This window comes from Penaeus vannamei, chromosome 43 (assembly GCF_042767895.1).
Source record: "Penaeus vannamei isolate JL-2024 chromosome 43, ASM4276789v1, whole genome shotgun sequence".
Lineage (NCBI taxonomy): Eukaryota > Metazoa > Arthropoda > Malacostraca > Decapoda > Penaeidae > Penaeus > Penaeus vannamei.
Genome location: NC_091591.1, coordinates 18,333,558 through 18,341,057, shown reverse-complemented (window position 1 = coordinate 18,341,057; position 7,500 = coordinate 18,333,558). Strand labels below are relative to the sequence as shown.

Below are 7,500 nucleotides of genomic sequence, written 5' to 3'. Positions count from 1 at the left end.
AAGTAAATAGTGCTAATATGCATTAAGTATGTAGCTGGAAATTCTTTAAACAAGGGATATATCCTAACGTCATATCACTAAAACATATTTTCGATATACTATTCAAGCACAGTCAGCAGCTCAAAAGGTTCTGACAAAAAATAATAATAATAATAATAAATAATAATAAAAAAAAAAAAATAATAATAATAATAATAATAATAATAATAATATTCGAAACTTTCTTAACATGTCTTCGCCTAACCTCATTGATGAGGTATACTCGATATACTATAGAGATATAGTAAGAAGCAAACAGCGTTAATTTGTGTACGAGGAATATAACCGAAAGTACCACAAATGACATACATACTTTGGTCACTCATCAATATGACATACCCGATATACCATAAATATGGGAATTGGCAAATATCGTTACGATACACAAATTATATATGTGTGTGTGTGTGTGTGTGTGTGTGTGTGTGTGTGTGTGTGTGTGTGTGTGTGTGTGTGTGTGTGTGTGTGTGTGTGTGTGCACATGCATACATACACATACACACAAACACACACACACATATATGTACATATATATACAAATACATATATGTGTGTGTGTGTTCGCGTGCGTGCGTGTGTGACCTACCTACCCTCCCTACCCTTACATTAACGCTATACACTCAATGCTCTCCAAATATAACCAAAAACTACCAGCAACAACTTACCCGAAGTATGTAGACCTATCACAAACCTCCCCGCAGGCAGTACCCTCAACCCTCATCAATAGGACATACCCAATATACGAAAGAGGTATGATCTGCACCTAGCGTGACCCGAAGAGAACCGGAATGCGGGAGTCGCATGCGGGAGTCTAGCCCTCCAGCCTGGACGCAGCTGCCGGGTAATTATCAATCCCGGCAAAGTTGTGACGAACCGGACTCGGATAAGTGCTTTTGCCGGAATTCGTTCGGAGGAGGAGGTTGACGGGGAGAGCTGAAGAAGTGGGTTATCGTGGGGAATCATGTCCTTATATTTGGGAATCGTGGGTTGTACTGAGGAATTGTATACTACGTTTGGGGGGATTTTGTGGTGTACAATCTGTAGCTACACTTGGCTTTATAAGGTACTTGGCAACTGCAGCTACACTTGGATTTATATGGTAACTGGCAACTGCAGCTACACTTGGATTTATATAACACCTGACAACTGTAGCTACACTTGGATTTATATGGTACGTGGCAACTGCAGCTACACTTGGATTTATATAACACCTGACAACTGTAGCTACACTTGGATTTATATGGTACGTGGCAACTGTAGCTACACTTGGATTTATAAGGTACCTGGCAACTGCAGCTACACTTCGATTTATATGGTACGTGGCAACTGCAGCTACACTTGGATTTATATGACACCTGGCAACTGTAGCTACACTTGGATTTATATGACACCTGGCAACTGTAGCTTCACTTGGATTTATATGACACCTGGCAACTGTAGCTTCACTTGGATTTATATGACACCTGGCAACTGTAGCTTCACTTGGATTTATATGACACCTGGCAACTGTAGCTTCACTTGGATTTATATAACACCTGGCAACTGTAGCTTCACTTGGACTTATATGACACCTGGCAACTGTAGCTACACTTGGATTTATATGACACCTGGCAACTGTAGCTTCACTTGGATTTATATAACACCTGGCAACTGTAGCTTCACTTGGACTTATATGACACCTGGCAACTGTAGCTACACTTGGATTTATATGACACCTGGCAACTGTAGCTACACTTGGATTTATTCATTTGGTAAATCGTATGCTATGGAGATCGTATAGGCCTATATTTGGCGACTGCATGCTACACTTGGTAACTGCATGCTCCACTAAGATTACCAAATGTAATCTTGGGCTGCACTTAGTAACTATACTGGGTTTGGTGATTGTATCCTATACTTATGTATGCTAAATTAGGTAATTATACTCCATCTACCAATTTGTATATGCTAAAATAGGTAATTATACTCCATCTAGCAATCTTATGCTGTACTTAAAAACTATGCTACGTTTAGTGATCGTTAGCTACTCGGTCTTAAGCCTTGGTAAGATTTTACTATACCGAGTACCACTATGATAACATAGTGTAGCACGTGTCATTACCATACACTACTTGGTAAGCCTATGTTAAACCGAGTAATAATATACCAATCAACAATATGCTGCACAGTACAAGTAAACTCTACACTTGGCAATCACAATGTTATACTGGAATTATAAGCTACACTTGGCAGTACTGGGTAATACTGGGCAGTCGGTGGCACTGGCAATACTGGGCAATACTGGGCAGTTGGTGGCACTGGCAATACTGAGCAGTCGGTGGCACTAGCAATACTGGGCAATACTGGGCAGTCGGTGGCACTGGCAATACTGGGCAATACTGGGCAGTCGGTGGCACTGGCAATACTGGGCAGTCGGTGGCACTGGCAATACTGGGCAGTCGGTGGCACTGGCAATACTGGGCAGTCGGTGGCACTGGCAATACTGGGCAGTCGGTGGCACTGGCAATACTGGGCAGTCGGTGGCACTGGCAATACTGATCTACCCTCAGTTTTGGTGGTGAGAGGATAATAGACCAAGAAATGTCGTTTGGCTGACTTTCTAGACCACGGCAACCAAACATGATACAATTTTCATCATCCTCATTCCTCTCTTCATCATCTTTCTCCTCTCCATCATCTTTATCTCTGCTTCATCAACATATCCTTTCTCCTCTTCATCATCAGCTTCTTTCTCTTCTATCCAACTGACCAGACCAACTAGAGGAGGCAACCAAACCAGAGCGAACTCAGACTAGACCAGAATATGGAGAATGAGATGTCTATTAGATCAAGAGATACGACCACATAGACCATAGCAAGCGTCTGATTAGACCAAACCAAGCAAAGCATATGCAGGATAGACTACCGAAAGCAGAATGTAACGAGACAAAATAGTAATAATAATAATAATAAAATAAAGAAGATAATGATGATGATGATGATGATGATGATGATGATGATGATGATGATGATGATGATGATGATGATGATGATGATGATGATGATAATAATAATAATAATGATAATGATAATAATAATGATGATGATAATGATAATGATAATAATGATGATGATGATGATGATGATAATGATGATGACGACGACGATGACGATGATGATAATAATAACAACAATAATAAACAATAACAATAATAATAATATTAACAAATTTCCAAAAAACGGGTTGTAGGTCTGAAAGATCCAGACCCCGTGAGAATAAGCATAAGAAGACCACAAAGACCAGTGCAAGTGCCTCCTTGGACCGGATCAAACTGAGCGGAACATCCAATACCATTACAACGACCTGAACAAACTGGGTGATTGGACCAGAACAGCGGAACAGATGATTGTACCAGAACAAGTGGCACAAACTATCGAAGCACACCACGCAGACCAGAACAAGGGTCTAATAAGGAAGGAATTTAAGTCGTAAAACTAGGATTAATTGTCATCTGCAGTTTGAATTTCAGAACTGCTAGGATTGGTTATAAAAGAGAGAGAGAGAGAAAGAGAAAGAACGAAAGATAGGAGAGAGAGAGAGAGAGAGAGAGAGAAGGACAGACAAGGAGAGAGAGAGAGAGAGAGAGAGAGAGAGAGAGAGAGAGAGAGAGAGAGAGAGAGAGAGAGAGAGAGAGAGTGAGAAGGAGAGAGAGAGAGAGAGAGAGAGAACGAACTGAAGAAAAGAGAGAAGAGAGACAGAGAGAGAACGAAAGAGAGAAAAGAGAGAGAGAGAACGAAAGATAGAAAAGAAGAGAGAGAGAGAGAGGCAGATACTTCACTCAAAAAAAGAAAAGAAAAAAAAATGTCCATAAAGCACAGGTACTTTATGGATATGTTCATGCAGCTATTTGCGATGTTCCCGATCGTTCTGGCTACCAATTTCGCTGGCGACAAAGACGACGATAAAAGAATAAAAAATATAAAAAAAAAAACTAAAACTAAAACGTCCCAAGATAAATGAAAAAATGCATTTAGCTTTCGTTCCAGTTAAAACTTCCAGGCCAGACGTTGTAATATAAATTGATACGCAAGTTTAATCCCAACAACTCATGGTTATGAATGTGCAATATTCACTAACTTGTCTACTGTGTCCTCGGGATAAACCATTAAAACATATATTTTCAAAGTAAAATGGTTTGTATTCCGGTAATCTTTGTTGTAAATAATGTACAAGAACAAATGGCCGCACGCACGCAGGCGCATGTACGTATACGCGAACACGCACAGATATGTATGAGTGTGCGAGCGCGCGCGCGCGTCTATATATCTATATCTATCTATCTATCTATCTATCTATCTATCTATATCTATATATATATATATATGTACATATATACGTATATAAATAAATGTGTATATATATATATATATATATATATATATATATATATATATACATACATATATATATACATATATATGTATATATATATATATATATATATATATATATATATATATACATATATACGTATATGTAGACATAAATATGCACACATGCATATATAGATATACGTTCATACCACCTCATTCGTATATCGCTCCCCGCACACATACAAACACACGTTCACACAGAAAGAAAAAAAAAAGTGCAAACACGCTTTAAGTTTACAGAGAAACAAAATATTCCGCGAGCAAACTGAACCTTCGCCAGAGTCTTCGCTGAACTTCTAATCCTGTCTAACCAAAGGAAAAAGATTTACCGTCTAAGAAAATATCTAAAAAAAAAAGAAGAAAATACTAATCATACCTAACCCCGCCTCAAAATCCGGGGAATTCCCTTGACCTTTCAGCAGAGGTCGGGTCAAAAGGTTTTGAGTCGGGTCGAGATGACCTCCGCAGCAATTAGAGGTTGGGATGCAGGTTATATTCGGTTATATTTGGAAATTATGTTTTTCTAAGATTTCTGCTTGTAGTGTTATGCTTGTGTGCTTCCCGATCATGTTCTTCGTGTATCTTGCTATCCGTGTGTTTAAGATGCTGTTGTTTTTCTGTTAATTGTTGTTTTCGTGTGTGTTAAGATACTGTTATGTGTGTTGAAATACTGTTGCTTTTGTCTGTTAAGATATTGTTGCTTTCATGTGTTGATATTGCTGTGCTAAGATCCTGTTGCTTTTGTGTTCTATAATACTGCTGTTTTCGTGTAAAAAAAAAAATGGTGCTTTAGCGTGTGTTACGATACTGTCCCTTTGGTGTTAATTAATACTGTCTTATCCAGATGTTATTTAAACTCATCTCACTTAAATCTCTGTTGACATCATCTCATTCAGATATGTGTTAAGATCACCTCATTCAAGTGAGTTAACATCATCTTATCCAGGTTTGTGTTAACAAGATCTTGCTCACGGGTGTTATATCTTACTCGGGCAAGTTCATATCGTGTTCTTCAGTTATATATCAAGAGATCTACGAAATTATTAATATCTTGTCTACGAGTTTGTTATACGGTTCACTGACAAACTCTAAAATGCTTATAAATATATATAATTGTCATGGCAACGTGTGGTGCAGTTTTTCCATAATCCTACTTTTTTCTTCTTTTTTTGATAACGAAAATTATAATAAATAATAAACAAAGATTAAAATTACACCACAGAACACCAATAGAAAAAGTTTGAATGAAGCAAAGATGATAAAAGTATATATGTTATTCATAACTACATCGGCAATGATGTTGAAAACTTGTAATGCAGTGAAATTCACATCGTTTAAAAAATGTTAAAGTGTAGAAAGAACAAGTAGTTATTTTAATTGGTCAAAGAGAAGCAGTAAGATTTATGATGCAGAGCAGATTCCAACATGCTCCAATATTCTAAAAATTAAAAAGAAAAAAAAAGTGTGTGGAGGGGGGGGCGGAGGTACTTGCACGTGAGCGTGTGTGTGTGTACATGTGTGCGTGTACGTGTGTGTGTGTGTGTGTGTGTGTGTGTGTGTGTGTGTGTGTGTGTGTGTGTGTGTGTGTGTGTGTGTGTGTGTGTGTGTGTGTGTGTGTGTGTGTGTGTGTGTGTGTGTGTGTGTGTGTGTGTGTGTGTGTGTGTGTGTGTGCGTGCGTGTGTGTGTGTGTGTGTGTGTGTGTGTGTGTGTGTGTGTGTGTGCGTGTATGTGTGTGTGCGTGTATGTGTGTGTGCGTGTATGTGTGTGTGCGTGTATGTGTGTGTGCGTGTATGTGTGTGTGCGTGTATGTGTGTGTGCGTGTATGTGTGTGTGCGTGTATGTGTGTGTGCGTGTATGTGTGTGTGCATGTATGTGTGTGTGCGTGTATGTGTGTATGTGTGTGTGTATGTGCGTGTGTGTGCGTGCGAGCATGCGTGTGTTTGTATGTGTGTGTGCGTGTATGTGCGTGTGCGTGTATGTGGTTGTGTATGTGCGGGTGTATGTGTGTGTGTGTGTGTCTGTCTGTGCGTGTATGTGTGTGTGCGTGTATGTGTGTGTATGTATGTGTGTGTGTGTGTGTGTGTGTGTGTGTGTGTGTGTGTGTGTGTGTGTGCGTGCGTGCGTGCGTGCGTTCGTGTATGTGTGTGTGCGTGCATGCTTATTTGTTTGTATGTGTGTGTGTGCGTGCGTGCGTGTCTGTGTCTGTGTCAGTGTGTATGTGTGTGCGTGCGTGCGTGTCTGTGTCTGTGTATGTGTATGTACGTGTGCTTGTGCGTGTACATGTACGTGTTCGTGTGCGTGTACGTGTAAGTGCGTGCGTGTGCTTGTCAGCAACACCAACAAGCATATACACATGAAGGAGAAGCACCTGGCGCGTAACAGCCGAATTCCCGAAGGACACAAACAGCCTCAGCCCCAAACATCGGAGCGGAAAACGAGATCAGTATGTATATCTAAGCAATTAATGTACGTACGTGTGTGTGTGCGTGTGTGTGTGTGTGTGTGTGTGTGTGTGTGTGTGTGTGTGTGTGTGTGTGTGTGTGTGTGTGTGTGTGTGTGTGTGTGTGTGTGTGTGTGTTTAAGGGAGCAGGAGAGTGGTAGGTATAGTATGTGTACGTGTGCGTTTTGTATATGCGTGTATGTGTGTGGAATTCATGACGAACAGATTGCAACAGGAACAACGAAGGGAAGGGCAAGAAAACACACGAATATTCGTGTGTCTTCTTGCCCTTCCCTTCGTTGTTCCTGTTGCGTGTATGCATATATGTCTAAACCACATGCGCATGTGTTTGCATTCATTATCTTAAAAGAAAAAGATTAAGAATCCATGACTCTCGAACCGAGTCTAGCATGAGTACACAGGCCCCATTCTGAAACGTAGAAGTTCATATCTAAGGTTATACACTCTCCCAGCACTCACGGGGAAAAGACACTACCATTCCACGGTGCGTTCTACTTATATCGTACATATATCATTCCTTAATGTTAAGCACAATAAACGTCACATATGATTATCACAGGCCGAATAATATCATCAATATCATCAAG

At 39.9% G+C, this 7,500-nt stretch overlaps 1 protein-coding gene across 2 annotated transcripts in view; it reads right to left on the bottom strand.

The window, feature by feature from the left end:
- LOC113823907 (cell adhesion molecule 1-like) overlaps positions 1-7,500 on the bottom strand; it is a 118,705-nt gene that overhangs the window by 110,172 nt on the left and 1,033 nt on the right. The gene's annotated exons all lie outside the window — the stretch shown is intronic.